Raw genomic sequence first — 19975 nt, 5'->3', positions numbered from 1 at the left:
GATTGTGTGTTTGTATGCATTTTTGTCCACTTTTCCTCTAGGTGCAGTCAAAGGATCCAACGGAAAGGTATGTTAAGATAAGATTGTGTGTTTGTATGCCTTTTTGTCCAAGTTTCCTCTAGGTGCCGTCAAAGGATCCAACGGAAAGGTATGTTAAGATAAGATTGTGTGTTTGTATGCATTTTTGTCCACTTTTCCTCTAGGTGGCATCAAAGGATCCAATGGAAAGGTATGTTAAGATAAGATTGTGTGTTTGTATGCATTTTTGTCCACTTTTCCTCTAGGTGCCGTCTAAGGATCGAACGGAAAGGTATGTTAAGATAAGATTGTGTGTTTGTATGCATTTTTGTCCACTTTTCCTCTAGGTGATGTCAAAGGATCCAATGGAAAGGTATGTTAAGATAAGATTGTGTGTTTGTATGCCTTTTTGTCCACTTTTCCTCTAGGTGGCATCAAAGGATCCAACGGAAAGGTATGTTAAGATAAGATTGTGTGTTTGTATGCATTTTTGTCCACTTTTCCTTTAGGTGGCATCAAAGGATCCAACAGAAAGGTATGTTAAGATAAGATTGTGTGTTTGTATGCATTTTTGTCCACTTTTCCTCTAGGTGACGTCAAAGGATCCAATGGAAAGGTATGTTAAGATAAGATTGTGTGTTTGTATGCCTTTTTGTCCAAGTTTCCTCTAGGTGCCGTCAAAGGATCAAACGGAAAGGTATTTTAAGATAAGATTGTGTGTTTGTATGCATTTTTGTTCACTTTTCCTATAGGTGGCATCAAAGGATCCAACGGAAAGGTATGTTAAGATAAGATTGTGTGTTTGTATGCATTTTTGTCCACTTTTCCTCTAGGTGCCGTCAAAGGATCCAAGGGAAAGGTATGTTAAGATAAGATTGTGTTTGTATGCATTTTTGTCCACTTTTCCTCTAGGTGCCGTCAAAGGATCCAACGGAAAGGTATGTTAAGATAAGATTGTGTGTTTGTATGCATTTTTGTCCACTTTTCCTCTAGGTGCCGTCAAAGGATCCAACAGAAAGGTATGTTAAGATAAGATTGTGTGTTTGTATGCATTTTTGTCCACTTTTCCTCTAGGTGCTGTCAAAGGATCGAACGGAAAGGTATGTTAAGATAAGATTGTGTGTTTGTATGCATTTTTGTCCACTTTTCCTCTAGGTGCCGTCAAAGAATCAGACAGACAGGTATGTTAAGATAAGATTGTGTGTTTGTATGCATTTTTGTCCAAATTTCCTCTAGGTGGCGTCAAAGGATCCAACGGAAAGGTATGTTAAGATAAGATTGTGTGTTTGTATGCATTTTTGTCCACTTTTCCTCTAGGTGATGTCAAAGGATCCAATGGAAAGGTATGTTAAGATAAGATTGTGTGTTTGTATGCATTTTTGTCCACTTTTCCTCTAGGTGGCATCAAAGGATCCAACGGAAAGGTATGTTAAGATAAGATTGTGTGTTTGTATGCATTTTTGTCCACTTTTCCTTTAGGTGGCATCAAAGGATCCAACAGAAAGGTATGTTAAGATAAGATTGTGTGTTTGTATGCATTTTTGTCCACTTTTCCTCTAGGTGACGTCAAAGGATCCAATGGAAAGGTATGTTAAGATAAGATTGTGTGTTTGTATGCCTTTTTGTCCAAGTTTCCTCTAGGTGCCGTCAAAGGATCAAACGGAAAGGTATTTTAAGATAAGATTGTGTGTTTGTATGCCTTTTTGTCCAAGTTTCCTCTAGGTGCCGTCAAAGGATCCAACGGAAAGGTATGTTAAGATAAGATTGTGTGTTTGTATGCATTTTTGTCCACTTTTCCTCTAGGTGGCATCAAAGGATCCAATGGAAAGGTATGTTAAGATAAGATTGTGTGTTTGTATGCATTTTTGTCCACTTTTCCTCTAGGTGCCGTCAAAGGATCGAACGGAAAGGTATGTTAAGATAAGATTGTGTGTTTGTATGCATTTTTGTCCACTTTTTCTCTAGGTGCCGTCAAAGAATCAGACAGACAGGTATGTTAAGATAAGATTGTGTGTTTGTATGCATTTTTGTCCAAATTTCCTCTAGGTGGCGTCAAAAGATCCAACGGAAAGGTATGTTAAGATAAGATTGTGTGTTTGTATGCATTTTTGTCCACTTTTCCTCTAGGTGATGTCAAAGGATCCAATGGAAAGGTATGTTAAGATAAGATTGTGTGTTTGTATGCCTTTTTGTCCACTTTTCCTCTAGGTGGCATCAAAGGATCCAACGGAAAGGTATGTTAAGATAAGATTGTGTGTTTGTATGCATTTTTGTCCACTTTTCCTTTAGGTGGCATCAAAGGATCCAACAGAAAGGTATGTTAAGATAAGATTGTGTGTTTGTATGCATTTTTGTCCACTTTTCCTCTAGGTGACGTCAAAGGATCCAATGGAAAGGTATGTTAAGATAAGATTGTGTGTTTGTATGCCTTTTTGTCCAAGTTTCCTCTAGGTGCCGTCAAAGGATCAAACGGAAAGGTATTTTAAGATAAGATTGTGTGTTTGTATGCATTTTTGTTCACTTTTCCTATAGGTGGCATCAAAGGATCCAACGGAAAGGTATGTTAAGATAAGATTGTGTGTTTGTATGCATTTTTGTCCACTTTTCCTCTAGGTGCCGTCAAAGGATCCAAGGGAAAGGTATGTTAAGATAAGATTGTGTTTGTATGCATTTTTGTCCACTTTTCCTCTAGGTGCCGTCAAAGGATCCAACGGAAAGGTATGTTAAGATAAGATTGTGTGTTTGTATGCATTTTTGTCCACTTTTCCTCTAGGTGCCGTCAAAGGATCCAACAGAAAGGTATGTTAAGATAAGATTGTGTGTTTGTATGCATTTTTGTCCACTTTTCCTCTAGGTGCCGTCAAAGGATCGAACGGAAAGGTATGTTAAGATAAGATTGTGTGTTTGTATGCCTTTTTGTCCAAGTTTCCTCTAGGTGCCGTCAAAGGATCCAACGGAAAGGTATGTTAAGATAAGATTGTGTGTTTGTATGCATTTTTGTCCACTTTTCCTCTAGGTGGCATCAAAGGATCCAACGGAAAGGTATGTTAAGATAAGATTGTGTGTTTGTATGCATTTTTGTCCTTTTTTCCTCTAGGTGCCGTCAAAGGATCCAATGGAAAGGTATGTTAAGATAAGATTGTGTGTTTGTATGCATTTTTGTCCACTTTTCCTCTAGGTGCCTTCAAAGGATCCAACGGAAAGGTATGTTAAGATAAGATTGTGTGTTTGTATGCCTTTTTGTCCACTTTTCCTCTAGGGGGCATCAAAGGATCCAACGGAAAGGTATGTTAAGATAAGATTGTGTGTTTGTATGCATTTTTGTCCACTTTTCCTCTAGGTGGCATGTAAGGATCCAATGGAAAGGTATGTTAAGATAAGATTGTGTGTTTGTATGCATTTTTGTCCACTTTTCCTCTAGGTGCCGTCAAAGGATCGAACGGAAAGGTATGTTAAGATAAGATTGTGTGTTTGTATGCATTTTTGTCCACTTTTCCTCTAGGTGGCATGTAAGGATCCAATGGAAAGGTATGTTAAGATAAGATTGTGTGTTTGTATGCATTTTTGTCCACTTTTCCTCTAGGTGCCGTCAAAGGATCCAATGGAAAGGTATGTTAAGATAAGATTGTGTGTTTGTATGCATTTTTGTCCAAATTTCCTCTAGGTGGTGTCAAAGGATCAGACAGCAGGTATGTTAAGATAAGATTGTGTGTTTGTATGCCTTTTCTCCAAATTTCCTCTAGATGGCATCAAAGGATCAGACAGCAGGTATGTTAAGATAAGATTGTGTGTATGTTTGTATGCCTTTTTGTCCAAGTTTCTTCTAGGTGGCGTCAAAGAATCCAACGGAAAGGTATGTTAAGATAAGATTGTGTGTTTGTATGCGTTTTTGTCCAAATTTCCTCTAGGTGGTGTCAAAGGATCAGACAGCAGGTATGTTAAGATAAGATTGTGAGTTTGTATGCCTTTTCTCCAAATTTCCTCTAGGTGGCATCAAAGGATCAGACAACAGGTATTGTTAAGATAAGATTGTGTGTATGTTTGTATGCCTTTTTGTCCAAGTTTCTTCTAGGTGGTGTCAAAGGATCCCGGTTGACACGTTGTCCACAAAGTTAAGTATAAATTTTTTTCAATTTACTAACTGTTGTCTCATAAATATTAAGATGATTTAAGTTTGTATTACAGATGGATGAGCCCAGATGAAAGTTCAGTTCTACACCTGGAGGAAGATGGTTTCATTTTAGTTACCAGATAATGATGATGTAAGTATTTGGTCATAACAATTGTATTTAAACTATTTTTAAAAAAAATTTAGGTAATAAAAATCAGTTTTTCCTTTGAAAGACCACTTGAAATTTTATTACAAAATTGTCGTTAATTTCTTGTTCAAATTTATTCTCTAATGAAATATAATTCTAAAAGAATTATTGTATTTGTAAATAGACTGATCCTTCCAATTTAGGATTTGAAATAAAACATGCATCACATTAATTTCTAATTAAATTATTACAACAAATAGACTTAATATTGACAATTTGGATATTTATTTACATATTTATTTACATTTTAATTGGGAAAATATGACTTTGTTTAGATTGTTTGTTCAAAATGTATTCATCAGATTGTTTTGGTTAGCCACCATATTCTGATAATTATCTGCATACATTAATTTCAAAATTAATGATGTGATCATGAAACAGTCTTCATAATACTGATTAAAAGTTAAAATGAAAATGGTTAATGAATTACAGGCAAAAAGAGCAAAGACACAGAAAATTGCACCATTGACACAGATCTGGATAAGAAGCTTAAAGGAAGGACCAAGTTTCAGTCCAGATGGCAGACGAGTAGCAACTCCATGGAAGATGTTTACTGAGATTTTCAACCAAGTCCGAGGCTTTGCCATGTAAGCAATCAAGCAGCAAGGATAGCAGCTGGAATGAAGGTTAATTATTACTTTGATCTTCAACCAAGTCTGAGGCTTTGTCATGAAGGAAATAATGCAAGTATATTCAAGCCGATTAATTCTGTAAATTATCAGGAAAAATGTGATAAAATCTATAACGATTATCTATAAGGCAACACAAATTTTTGTTATTTTGCACATTTACAACACACAAAAAAAGATATTTATCAGTTTGATAAATGTTTTTCTGGTACACGAAAAAAATTAATGCCATGAAAAGTAAATCCTGATAGAATTTTTACTTCAAGGGAGACTAGTACAATATAAACAGCAAGTATGTTTCTTTCAGTGGGAGATAACTCACTATTACACAATCAGAATACAGAATAGATTAATAAAAATTTAGGCTCGCAATTTAACAAATTTGTAAAATATATAGTATGTGTCAATTTTAATTCCTTTTTAGGTTAAAAAACCAAAAAAGCCAATGTTTTCATGAAGGGGAGCAAGACTTGTTGTATAAGATATTTTAATACAAGTACGTATATAATTCCTCTATTTAAACAAATTTTATCATCATAAAACAAGTTTACAGGATAAAAACGTGCACTAGGCTTAAAGTTGAAAGAGGTCATATGGTTTTTTGTTGTTGACTAAAGTTTCTGAAATTGTAAATTGATCACACTGATGTTATTGTAAAGACTTATATGCAGGCTTTGGCTAAACCACGGAATGAAGTACCAACAAAATTACAATTGTTCACAAAAAAAGATGCTGAAAATGGCTCCATTGATGCAGGTCAGGATATGAAGCTTGAAGGATTATATGTCTATTTCATTTATATTAACCAACAGAAGTTTTATAAATATAATTTAATCTATAATTTTAGTTTTTGTTCAAGAAGCCGGCCAGTCCAAGTTTCAGTCCAGATGGCAGATGAGTAGAAACTCCATGGAAGATGTTAACTTAGATCTTCAACCAAGTCCCAGGCTTTGCCATGTAAGCAATCAAGCAGCAAGGATAGCAGCTGGAATGAAGATTAATTATTACATTGATCTTCTACCAAGTCTGAGGCTTTGTCATGAAAGAAATAATGCAAGTATATTCAAGCCAATTAATTCTGTACATTATCAGGAAAAATGTGATAAAGTCTATAAGGATTACCTATAAGGCAGCACACTTTTTTGTTATTTTGCACATTTACAACAAACAAAAATAGATGTTTATTAGTTTGATAAATGTTTTTCCGGTACACACACCTTTCCACTATCTACTGATAAGCCCGCCCCCCTTAGCAACACATGGCAACCCAGCATCTTAGGTCAAGCTAATCAACAAAATGGCAGTTATTATGAACATTGGATAATAACAAAGTAAAGAAAATGTTAAAAAAATATAAAGAAGAGCAATGTATATATGTTTTTGTGTTAAAATATGATAAAATGGTTACTCCTCAAGAGTTGAGAGATAGATTTATAATGAAATTTTGACCATTTAAACTAAATTAAAAGAAACAAATAGAATATTGAAATTTGAAGATATACTAGATTATACAATGTTATAACTTTCATTCACAAAAATGTAGTTTTTACAACAAGATATAGAATATGATATGATTGATAAGATAAATTATGATGATAAATTACAGGTTTAATTAAGCATGGCTAATGAATGCTGATAAGTATGTTTACTATGTAGACAAACACAGCATTGGGTCAACTTGTGAAACAAGCATCATTGCTCCAGTACCTAATAATTGTTTATTGAATAATTTTTAACCAATTTTCCTTTTTTATATCCATAGATAACTTATACTGATAATTAAAATTCCTATCACTAAGTAAAAAATAAAGAACAAAAGAAAATTGTTCTTTTTTTGCTTACATGTATATTTGGTCGTCGAAGTTCGTCTTGGCTTTAATTCATATAGACTCCTATCCTTTTAAAACAGAAATCTTTGCACATTGTACCTTTTTAATTTCAAATTAAGAAAATAAAATATATCTAAAACTTCTCACTACTTTTTTTTCTTTTTATAAATTATATGATAATAATCCCGTTTAATCAGTAAATATTCCCACTTTATAATAACACTTTATTTTACTAATGAAGCATCTATTGAAATATATCTTTTTATTGTTATTCAAGTTTCCCCTACCTTTTAACAAAATTCTAAGAATAACAGTACAAACATAAATACTTTCATTTCTATATTCAATTCTTTAATTGCTGAATCTTTACATTATGATATATATAATATAATTTCAAGAAATAACACATTCTAACTTGGATGTTTTATAGTATAATAAATTCTTAAATAAATGAAAAAAATATCAATTTGAATTCTAATTCAATTTGTAAACCAATCGAAATCTTGTGTTTCAAAATATATATTTTTTCATCATTTGTTTTTAAATACTATTAGCATGTAAACAATATTTTATAATTAAGCACTTCCATCCTATTCCTTTTTAATTGATTAATTACTTTCATTCATTGGAATAACCTTTTTATTTTGTTAGAAATTGACAACTTGACCTTCCTCTACCCTCTTACATTGATTACTTTCCCTAAAACAATATTATTAATGATTTAATTGCAAAAATTTCAAAAAAATTCTATCAAATTAACTGTTCAGATAAGAAAGCTTGACCGAGGTTATGTCCGACAACACGTGCTGCTATCAAATGTTTAAACATGTGGTAAATTGACCACATGTGATTGGTCAATTAACTGATGATTGGCAGGAGAGTGGATAGGTGTATAAACAGCAAGAATGTTTCTTTCAATGGGAGATAACTCACTATTACGCAGTCGAAATTTGAAATTTAAGCTAAAAAAAGGGGCCATTTTAGGACCCTATCGAACATACTCCTTTGTAAAATATATAATTTGTGTCAATTTTAATTCCTTTTTAGGTTATAAAACAGTGTCAATGTTTTCATGAAGGGGAGTAAGACTTGTGGTATAAGATATCTTAAATACAAGTACGTATATAATTCCTCTATTTAAACAAATTTTATCATCATAAAACAAGTTTACAGGATAAAAATGTGCACTAGGCTTAAAGTTGAAAGAGGTCAAATGGTTTTTTGTTGTTGACTAAAGTTTCTGAAATTTTGAATTGAATACACTGATGTCATTGTAAAGACTTGTGTGCAGGCTTTGGCTAAACCACGAAATCAAGTACCAACAAAATTATAATTGTTCACCAAATAAGACACTGAAAATGGCTCCATTGATGCAGGTCAGGATATGAAGCTTGAAGGAATATATGTCTATTTAATTTATATTAACCAACAGAAGTCTTATAAATATAATTTAATTTATAATTTTAGTTTTTGTTCAAGAAGCCGACCAGTCCAAGTTTCAGTCCAGATGGCAGATGAGTAGCAACTCCATGGAAGATGTTTACTTAGATCTTCAACCAAGTCCTAGGCTTTTCCATGTAAGCAATCAAGCAGCAAGGATAGCAGCTGGAATGAAGATTGATTATAACATTGATCTTCAAACAAGTCTGAGGCTTTGTCATGAAAGAAATAATGCAAGTATATTCAAGCCAATTAGTTCTGTACATTATCAGGAAAAATGTGATAAAGTCTATAAGGATTATCTGTAAGGCAACACACATTTTTTTTATTTTGCACATTTACAACACACAAAAATAGATATTTATCAGTTTGATAAATGTTTTTCTGGTACACGAATAGAATTTTATACCATCAAAAGTAAATCCTGATAGAATTTTTACTTCAAGGGAGACTAGTACAATAAACAGCAAGAATGTTTCTTTCATCAGGAGATAACTCACTATTATGCAGTCAGAATACAAAATAGATTAATAAAAATTTAGGCTCGCAATTTAACAAATTTGTCAAATATATAATTTGTGTCAATTTTAATTCCTTTTTAGGTTATAAAACAGTGCCAATGTTTTCATGAAGGGGAGTAAGACTTGTGGTATAAGATATCTTAAATACAAGTACGTATATTATTCCTTTATTTAAACAAATTTTATCATACTGTCAATAAAAAGAAACAATCAGCTATCACTGGGCTTGAAAACTTTTGGTCAGTAGTTTTAATATTTGATTTATTAGTACCGGTAATTGAAAATCTTTTTTGCTATGTCAACTCCAACTAGATAAAGATCTTTGTCTAGTTTTATTGTTGTTTTCATAGGCAGATCCAAGGGCCCCCTTTTGTTGAAAAAAATTTGGTTGATTATATAGGAAACCACTGAAGCTTGACTGGAAACCCCCCCCCCCCTTAAAATTAGTCAGCAGGCCCCCCCTTATGAAAAGTTCTGGATCCGCCACTGGTTTTGTAGATCAGTTAGTGTACAGGTCATATATTTAACTTCAAAATGTCATTAACGCAAAATCTCCCCCTATACTGTCAAGGCTGAGAGGAATTTCTCACTCTTTGAGGTTTCAGAGGTTGGAAAGTATGTAGTATTTGTAAGTGTTGTTGGGATGTTGTCACATTGTGTTCTCTGCATCTTCTTTTACCTTAAGGAAGCTTGCTCGTCATGTTTTGGAATTTTGGTAAGATTTTCAGAATCCTCTAGTTTTATCCATTTGAATGCATTAACAAATTAAGTTAAGCTATCTGTTAAAATCTTATAAAAATTTTAATTATTTTTTAATAGTTTTTTAGGACTTTAACTTGTAAATGATAAAAAGTCAAGAGAGAACATTTTCCCGCCAAAATTTCAATGTCTAATATCTCGAAAACAAGCATGATGACCCAAATTTTTTTTTGCTCTTTTGATTCCTTTATTAATCCCCTATCAGTATATATGCTAGTGTTTTGAAAAGTTAATTATTTTGAAACTGAGAAGCCAACTCCCTTAAAATGTTGTATATCTATTTGTATATTTTTATATATAATGTACATATAAAGTATACCAACAGTCATTCCTTTTTTACTATTTTCAATGACTAAGCATTTTATTTTTCAGGTTAGCATTCCAGCTTGTACTTACAGATTGATGTTGGAATTGCTTTTAGAGTTGACTTTTAAAAGTAAGAAAGAACTGTTTTATAGATTTATAAAATTTTCTATTTAAGATCATGTAAATTCCCCGGCGTTTTGCATTTGCGCCGATCTGCATTTCATTTGCGCCGATTTTTTCTTTCATTTGCGCCAATTTTTTTTTTCATTTGCGCCAATTTTTTTAAAGGTAAATAACAGGTAAATTACAGGTGAAATGATATAAGAAGATGTGGTATGAGTGCCAATGAGACAACTCTCCATACCAGTAATGTTATTTTCATTTATTATTAAAGACCTCTTCCGTTTGTCAATCATAACATGTATATAACTGATTTCGTCTCTTCTATATTTGGCGCAATTGTCGATAACGAAGGCCATTTTTTTTTGTCTGGCATACGTACTGGTGGGGGCATTTCTAGAGTTCGCATTTTCTCACAAGGAAGCTATTAAACCAAGAGTTCCAAATGGTGAAGTTGAAATCATCCCATCGTTAATTTTATGGACGTCATCACGAATTGGTTGACGGTTATGGAATGTGTACTTGTACGTTGTCTAAGAATGTATGACATTTGTCACCAGAAGGAGCGGAGCGTCAGAATATATATATGTCAAACGTGAAGCAGTCATCGATTTCATTTAGGGAAAGGAATGGTTACCCAAAACATTGGGATAGCCATTAACCAATTGCAAGGTTACTTGATTTGTCTTTATACTCTGTGCTCAGCCAATGTAAAAGTATTAACTTACCTGTAATTACCTGTAAATCCAATTAGGAAAAAATATAAAATCGGCGCAAATGAAAGAATGAAAATTTTCAAAATCGGCGCAATTGTCATACGCCCAAATTCCCATGTGGTTTGTATAATCTTTTTACAATTTAATATTTTCTGGAATAACCTGTCAAGTTTTAGAAAGGGACAAATTATTATTTTGAAAAGTTTCTCTGCTTTAATTGTTATTCCCAGTTTGCTATTTTTTGCCTATTTCAGTTTCTTAAAATATGACAGAAAATTGAAAAGTGTATTTCTTTTTCAGATAATTATTACTGTGGCTGAAGGATATAATAGTGTGATTAATTCTCCATACTCCTTAGAGATGTTGTGATGGTTCTTAACATGTTGACAGCTGGGCACTCTCTCTTCACAAGACATCAAATTTAAAATCCCCATTCTGACGCAGGACATGACTGCCAATTTGTATAGCCTGCACTACTAAACAGACACCTTTCTTTTGCCAGGATTTTACTGCCAGTCTGAAGAAGACCAAGAGTGACCATATTTCCCTTAAGGGTCTTTCTAACTCTACTGAACAGTTTCCAATATGAACGGTTCATATAAATCTTGCATATAAACAAGAGAAAGAATGTAGTTGATAAATTCTAAAATAATTAATGTAAAGATTCTCCATTTTCAACAAGAGTGGAAATTTTAATTAAGGTTAGTGTATTGTTTTTTTTTAATTTTCACTCAACTTTCTTTTTCTCTCTACCATTAAATGCTATTGATTTTTATTATTGTGGCTCAACAGATAAAATGTTTCTTATTAAGTTAACATTTACATTGGTTAAGAATGGAGAATCTAAAAATAACAAAAATATTTTTAGTGTAGCAATGGTTTTATATGGAAATCAAAAATATTATTGTCAAAAATTGGTGTAATGATACATTCAAGAGATTACATGTAGCAATATGTAAGTAATCCTTATTTACTACCAGTCACAGCCATTTCTTGACTAAATATCAAGCCTATTGCTATAGGTACTTGACTCAGTTGTAATTGATCATAAGTTTAACAGTGTCAAGGGGAGGTAATGCACCTGTTTAATGCCTCATACTAGAAGTTTTTTTTAGTGCACAGTTTACCAATATAACTTAGACATTCTCTTCTGTAATTTGAGCAGTATGTTTAACAAAGCATCCATTAAACTTTTCATGCATTGAGTTATGCTAAGCATCTTTTGGCCAAAAAACAGGAGAATATTGATGAAACACCTTACTTTCAGGGAATGTAAAATAATATAGTTTCTGTTTCTTTAAACACCAGGGGAAAAACCAGAATATTTAAATTCAGTTTCCAATATTTTTTAGGATCACTGTATTTGTCAAAGTTAAAACATGATACATTTTATAAATATACATTAGTGTGTCTTTATTTTCTCTTCGTTGTAATCATTGATTTAATTGTACTCAAATAATTGTAATCATTTTGTAATCATTGTACCAAATTTAACTTGTGATTATTCTGTCTGTAATGGGCGTCTTTAATTGACAATAAAATATATTTGATTTGATTTGATTGATTTGTAAAACAATAATTTGTGTACTATATGTACTTAATGTAATGTAACATTTTGTATATTATTGAATTACAGACCACCTTAACATATAATTGTCCATATTTTGAGTTAAAGCCGATAGACTTTTCTATAATTTTGATATAATTTGTCCCATAAGTAGTGCACTACACCTTAAAAAACAGTCAAAACAAATGTAATTTATTTTATTTGTGTTTATTGTCTACAGTAAATGAAATGCACATTGAAATAACTGTTGTTGGGCCTAAGAGATGAGTTCAGTAACTGTAGATTCAGCAAATTCCCTGATCAGTAAATGTAGATTCTGAAAATTCCCTGATAAGGAGCTATGTACATCAAAGTTGAGTTAGTTGAATTCTATCTTAAAGAGTTAACTTTAAGTCTGTAAAAAAATCACTTTTCAAAGATAAATGTACCCGTTTCCTTTCATATGAAACTTTTTCTTCTTCTGTAGGATAGTTACTGGTTCAAATATATTCCTGTTGAGAATAAAATTACATGCAAGTTTTCGGAATTTCCACTGAAAAATGAAAATAAAATTTGCTTTAAAGTACCCTGTCTGCAAAAAAAGTTCAATGCAAGAGTCTTATTGCACTTAGACTTTTTGTATCATGTCAATTAAGCATAGAAATAACCAAAAAGAAACAAATTTCTCTTTCCTATAGCTTCTATATGCAATTTTATATGTAAATATGTGTTACAGCCTAAATTGACCTCAACTTATTTTTAGTCTTGCATCGCCTTTGACCATTTCCTAACTGTGTGGTATGCTATTGCAACTTTTCCATCCTGAAAGAATTATTTTTGGCAAAATTGCTTCACAAATTTTAATTTGATGGACAAAATTACAATTTTTCAGAAGCACCGCCCACCTCTCCCAAATACTATCTTAATTTCATTTTATGTAATGCATAAAATAACAAGCCCCTTATTGATATAAGGTGAAATGGGATAATATCAACTTGGTTATCAGAATTTGTGATTATCTTCCCTTATTACTTATTAAAAAGATCTTGTGCCAGTGTAGGAATTTTACTGGAAATATTTCGTTGTAAAGGAGGGATTTCAATACAATTTGAAGTAGTAAGCTGAAATCTGAAAGCACATTTTTTTTATGTATGAAATTAGGAAGTTCATTTGCCATGTTTTGGGATATTTGTCACATTTTCAGAATTCTCTGGTTTTATTCATTTGAATGTCTTAAAAAAATTGACCCCTATTTTTTGATTTATAAATCTATAACATGTATAATGATAAGCCGTCTGTAAAAGTCTCATTAAAACTTAAACTTGTCAATGTTAAAGCTATGATAAGTCTAGAGAGAATATTTTACCCGCAAAAATTTCAATTGTTTATATCTCGAAAACGAGCACATTGACATTTGAATTATTTTTGCTCTTTTGATTCCTTTATTAATCATCTATCAAAATAAACTAGTGTTTTGAAAAGTTCATTATTTTGAAACTGAGAAGCAAACTGCTTTCCCTTTAAAAAAGAACCACCACATAACAGCTTTTTTTTTGCTCATACATTGGTGACAAGCATATATGATAAATGAGAGTTTTCAAATAATCAGCTTCAAGTTTTTAAAAAGGCCTAAATCAAACTTGATTCATCAAACACCTTGTTTTAAACTCAGCAGAACAGTTAATATGCTGGCCAATGCCCCATGTCCTCTGCAAATGGGATATTACTGTAAAGAAAGTCCTTATAAAATGATGAACAATTGTTTCTTTTATCGAAAAAATTAAATATAAGAGGTAGGGGTATACAGTAATCAACTAATGGAAAGATTGTCTTATTTAATAAGATAGACAAATTTTGGTTCCTACCGCACCCTCATCGGCATTAAAACTACAGAAGAGTACAAAATTCCCAAGTGATAATGTGTTCTTCACAATTTGTCACCATAAGAAGAAATTACAAATAGAGAGTGAAAGTAGATATGACATTAAACTGGATTAAGAATGTTAAATAAAATATGTTTTTGCAAATTTGGACGACAATTAATTGCAATTATTTACCATTTCAACAATAGAAGTAGTATAGACTTGCAAATCCGTACCATTACAACACTAGAAGTAGTATGGTTGTCTGAGTGAGCGAAGCCAATTGGAAGCACGTACCTCTTAGTGAAGCTAATTGGGAGCACACCCTCTGTCTTGTTGCGAAGCTAGTTGGAAGCAGTACATATATACCTCTGTCTGCAAAAGCTAATTAGAAGCAGTACCCCTGGCAGAGCGGTCCCAATTAGAGGCACGTAACTCTGAGGGAAGCCAATTGGAAGCAGTACCTCTGCAAAATTTGATTAAAAATTATTCAACCAATTTTATTTAACATTCTTTTTAAAAGTTTACTTTCATACCAACTCGCATTTTCTATTTATAATTACTCCCCTTGTTGACATTGTGACGTGCAAATTATCACTTCACCATTTAGTAGATCATTCTAATAAATTACTACAACACACGCTCAAGTTATGAGTAAAATAATTTTAGTTTATGCTACTTTAAACGATAACTTTACTTATTTTAACTTTTTGATAGCTAAGGTTCCTCAAGATTTATAGAGAGTCTGATATAAGTTTGCTATCAAGGGCATATGATACAGTAACAGGGGAGGTAATGATGTCGCTAATGTCAAATGCTACCAGGTACTTTTAGCCATGTCAAATAGTTACATATCACGAAAAGACCCATTTTTTTTACTGATTTAACATGAAAATGAATTCATGGCATGACCCTCTTTTTAAAAATTACATTAGGCTTGAATATGTCTAAAGATTATTTGTGCCAATTTGAAAAAATCACAGATGGAATTTTCTAAATAAGATAAATATACAGCCAATAATGATGTTTTTTTTTAACTAAAATCATGTATTAAGATCATTTGTGCTAATTTGAATAAATCACCAGTGATATATTTTAAATTAGATAAATATGCATCTAAAAATGATGTTTTTATGCCCCACCATCGCCACCTACGATAGTAGAGGGGCATTATGTTTTCTGGTCTGTGCCTCTGTTCGTCCGTCCGGTTAAAGTTTTTGGTCGAGGTAGTTTTTGATGAAGCTGAAGTCCAATCAACTTGAAACTTAATACACATGTTCCCCATGATATGATCTTTCTAATTTTAATGCCAAATTATAGTTTTGACCCCAATTTCATGGTCCACTAAACATAGAAAATGATAGTGCAAAGTTCAGGTTAAAGTTTTTGGTCACGGTAGTTTTTGATGAAGTTAAAGTTATATCAACTTGAAACTTAGTACACATGTTCCCTATGATATGATCTTTCTAATTTTAATTCCAAATTAAAGTTTTGACCCCAATTTCACGGTCCACTGAACATAGAAAATGATCGTGGGAGTGGGGCATCCGTGTACTATGGACACATTCTTGTTTTTAATGAAATCGTAAAAATATAATAAAAATGAATTATTTCAAAAGAATTGTTTCACAAATTTAACTTAAAACACACTTAATATGTAGAGATGATATTCAAGTATTATTTTTTTTTTAATTTCAAAACTCCCTTGTGTTTGTCTTTATTAACAAAAAAGAAAGTACGTCTTTCCATTTGATGGAAATATCCAAGAAACTGAAATGTCTAGTATAAAATGTCTGAAATTTGACCGCTCATCTATAAAAGTAGCAAATTAAGGTACCTGTATTATTACATATTTGAATTGACTAAGTGAATAAATAACTTGTAAGCAAACTTTGTTTTTTATTTTCAATAAATTTTATTTAAAAGTAAAATACAATAAATTATTTTTTTCAGATTAAATTAAAGTCAGAGGATGGGGCAGAATAATCGGTTATTTATAAGAACAGACTTTGCAATCATATCAGTTTGTTAATTAATATTTGTGGTCTTGAAAAATCATGATATCCTTGAAATAGAATAATTACTCATGGCACCAAATAGATTTTACTAGAAATTATTTTGTTTTGAAGTAGTTTAAGTGAAAATGGAAACCCATAATATTTCTTTTAACAATTTTGAATTATAAACTTTAAAAAATTGTTTTAAATAAAAAAGTTGACAATTTTCAGTTTAAATTCAAATTGCAGATTTGACATGATAAATTCATTATTTTTATTTTGTGTTCCCTAGTGCTTTAGATTAGAAAATCTTGAAAAGAAAAAGAAAAAGAAAAAAAAGTGTACCAGCATTGAAAGGATTAATAAGTTTAGAATGAATTCAAAGTTTTCCCATGTATATAGCTTCACACTAGGAATTGGTATTTGTTAACTTGACAAAAAGAGGATTTTTATTTTCAGTCTTCGGGTCATGTATAAAAAAAATGGATTTCCAGAAAGTTGGCTTTTGAGGCTTGAACTTCTTTTCTTCACACTAATGAACACCAACCAAAAAGATACGTTACTTTTCTCCAAAAGTGGTGTGTTTACAAACAATTCAAAATTTTTGCTATTTCAGTTATTGTTTGAATATAAAATACTCTTTTACTTTGATAGAACCAAATCATCACAATTTCAATATCTCAAAACGGACATTATAAGAACTCCCCGGTGAGAATGTGGGAGCCCTACAGTTTTCACTTTGTTCGTCTGTCTACAATTTTTGTAAATGAAAAACCTCCCCTTAAAAAGATAGGTAAATTAAAGCAATCTTTACCATTCACTGTGCTTCCAAGCACTTTCATTACCATTCTAGGGTTATGCCCCTTTACATATGGAAAAATTCCTGAGTGTTTCCGTTTCTGTTCTCTTAATTTAAGTTTGTCTCAACTAAATTTAATAAAATGTATATACATAATGCCTATTATCACTAAACTCAGTTTAAGTTCAGTTTCACTTTTACAATTCTTGAGTTATGTCCCTTTATAACGTCATATGCTAGCAGGGTCATATTCTGTGTCCCTATGGAGGCATTGACCCTATTTATTTTTAATATAGTGGAAGCAGATTAGCTGTTATTTAGGTATTTTGTAACATGATGCATTATAATTAAATTTTGCTTGTGTTTCATAGACTTACAGTTGGAAATAGTTTGAAAACCTTCACTTTGTACCCAGAGTGTTGTTTCTTTTTATATAATCTAACTTATATATTTACATGTGATTGTGTATTTTGTTTTGAATAGTTCTCCTTTTTTATACTGTCCAAAGTATACCTCCTGAGACAGTTCTTCCAAGCAAATAGTTTCAAAACAGGTTTCCAACATTTTCCCACTACATTGATTTTATCTCGTTTTAAACATAGTTAACAATTATTTCATTAATTATCATTATAATGATTTTCTTTATGTGTATATTTTTATGCTTATGAGTTGTATTCATGTATATTGTATGTATAATAATTTCCTAGGCATAAAAGTATAACAGGAATTGCTCATGTGTGATACATGTACACGTAGGCGTAGGAATTTTAGCACCAAAATATTTGGGTTGTAAAGTGACATCTTTATGTATTTTAGTTCTAGTTTGAACTTTGAACATTGTATTTTTAGGGATGTTTAAAGAACAAAGATTTGCATAATTTTGTATTTTGATATTAGATTAATTTTATGTAGGGGGAATGGCTATTATATTTACAAACATAATCGTATTTCGACTTTTTTGTACCAAATTTTTTATAGCTGTAGTCCTAATGACAAGATTTCTTTTTTACTTACATATTTACAAACAAAATTATTTTTTCTTTTTCTCATTTACCTAGTGAGGTCAAACAATAGAGTTTCACTAGCATTGGCAAAATGACACAGGTTTCCTAAAATAGAGTTTCCTGGTCAGCCACAGAACATACTGGAATATGTATAATTTCTCACGTTTCGTAGTAAAGGGAGAAATTATTGTATATAGGGTACTAGCGTAGTGTTTTTTAAGTTCACGTCAGTAGGTATAAGACACATGACTAACATTATAACGGGAAATTTTTTCCCTGATATAATCACTTTCTAACCTGCTGCAGACAGGGCAACATTCAAGTTCCATTCATATTATGAATATACTTTGATACATGCATTTATATATTTTTCAAAACAATACACGTCCGAGTATGTCTCGTGAGACGACTTGTCGCATTGGGTCGGAGCATATATGACTGTTTCCGGACCCTTGGGTCGGACCCAGGTTTCCAGTTTCCCATTATTGGGTTTGTTTGGTTGTTCCTGGCCGGCGAGGTCGTTCATGATCGAGTTATTCATTTGTTCAGTTATTCAGTTTACACTCATGTCAACCATATTATATCTCTTGTTCGTACAAGGTTTACTTTTTCTAGCTAAGTTGTACCTAATAGTATATTTCAAGGTTTTTGTTATTAGTAGTAATTGTGGTTATTGCTTTTTTCATATGTTTATATAAATATATATATACAACTCATCTAAGCATCAACCCAACAATGTTAGATCTGTAAATTTGCTTTCGCAAATTTTTTGGTTCTTCCCTCGGCGGGATTCGTACCTATGCTACTGAGATATCGTGACACCTAATTGCCTGCGCTGTAGCCGTCCCGCTAGACCACACAACCACCTGGGCTTCTGGGCTTCTGGGCTTTCGCAAATTGTTTTGTTCTTCCCTCGCAGGGATTCAAACCCACGCTACTGAGATATCGTGACACCTATCGCCTGCACTGTAGCCATCCCGCTAGACATTAGGTGTCACGATATCTCAGTAGCATAGGTTTGAATCCCGGCGAGGGAAGAACAAAAACATTTGCGAAAGCAAATTTACAGATCTAACATTGTTAAGTTGATGTTTAGACGAGTTGTATAAACATAATGTACACAGCCATGTATCACCATCATTGCTGGTGATCCGATGGATAAATCTGTTGTAGAGTTGTCACGGACTCAGATGTACTTATAAATATAATTATTTTCTGTGACTGTATCTTGCATTAATTTGTAAGATCCTTTACTATAGATAGTTGAGCTGATCTGTAACAATAACATCTCCATGCCTTATATATCATGTACTGTAGTACAACGCTAGATTAAAACTGACAAGGAAAGGTAACACACGGTCACCGAAAGCTTTATCTTTTGTGAAGCCCAGGTGGTTGTGTGGTCTAGCGGGATGGCTACAGTGCAGGCGATTAGGTGTTACGATATCTCAGTAGCGTGGGTTCGAATCCCGGCGAGGGAAGAACAAAACAATTTGCGAAAGCAAATTTACAGATCTAACATTGTTGTGTTGATGTTTAGACAAGTTGTATATACATAATGTACACAGCCATGTATCACCATCATTGCTGGTGATCCGATGGATATATCTGTTGTAGAGTTGTCACTGACTCAGATGTACTTATAAAAATATATATATATATATATTAAGACACATGTATGTAATTATTTAATAAATTCCGTTGTCCACTATGCTTGCTAGGCTATCAGCAACACTATATATATTGTATTCATTTATGCCTTATAATAGATATGAACGTATAGGGTAAACGTATAGTTATTCAAATGCAAAAGGTTGACATGAGATTATTTCTCTAGTACTGGTACAAGTTATTGAGTTCATATTGTATAGTGTATGTTTATATTGATAATTTGTCTTATTAAATGGCAGCTCACAATATGCAGTTGCTGATCTCGAGCTAGTCAACAAACATAAGTCTGTGTTGTGTTTTTCTTTAAGGATTTAAAGGTTAAATGTTTTTTGTGGAAAAAAGACTAATTTAAGATCCTATGTCATTCAAGCTGTCTGAGTTATTGGTAATAATAAGATGTGGTATAATTGCCACTTAGGCTCAACTGTCCACAAGAGAC

General features: G+C 32.2%; 1 long non-coding RNA gene across 2 annotated transcripts in view; it reads left to right on the top strand.

The window, feature by feature from the left end:
- The window catches only part of LOC143072779 (uncharacterized), a 31720-nt gene extending 16518 nt beyond the window's left edge, over nucleotides 1-15202 (top strand). The window contains exons 4-12 of one of the 2 annotated variants that reach the window (XR_012977301.1): nucleotides 4204-4280; nucleotides 4770-4963; nucleotides 5391-5462; nucleotides 5814-6019; nucleotides 7843-7911; nucleotides 8263-8468; nucleotides 8838-8906; nucleotides 9888-9951; nucleotides 10958-15202. This is a non-coding gene — a long non-coding RNA (uncharacterized LOC143072779). Of the gene's footprint in view, nucleotides 1-3571; nucleotides 4281-4769; nucleotides 4964-5390; nucleotides 5463-5813; nucleotides 6020-7842; nucleotides 7912-8262; nucleotides 8469-8837; nucleotides 8907-9887; nucleotides 9952-10957 lie in introns of those variants that run through there. The other variant, XR_012977300.1, reaches the window with a different exon arrangement.
- The last annotated feature ends 4773 nt before the right edge of the window (nucleotides 15203-19975 follow it).

The sequence above is a fragment of the Mytilus galloprovincialis genome, chromosome 4 (assembly GCF_965363235.1).
Source record: "Mytilus galloprovincialis chromosome 4, xbMytGall1.hap1.1, whole genome shotgun sequence".
Taxonomy (NCBI): domain Eukaryota; kingdom Metazoa; phylum Mollusca; class Bivalvia; order Mytilida; family Mytilidae; genus Mytilus; species Mytilus galloprovincialis.
This window is presented reverse-complemented; position numbering and strand designations above follow the sequence as displayed.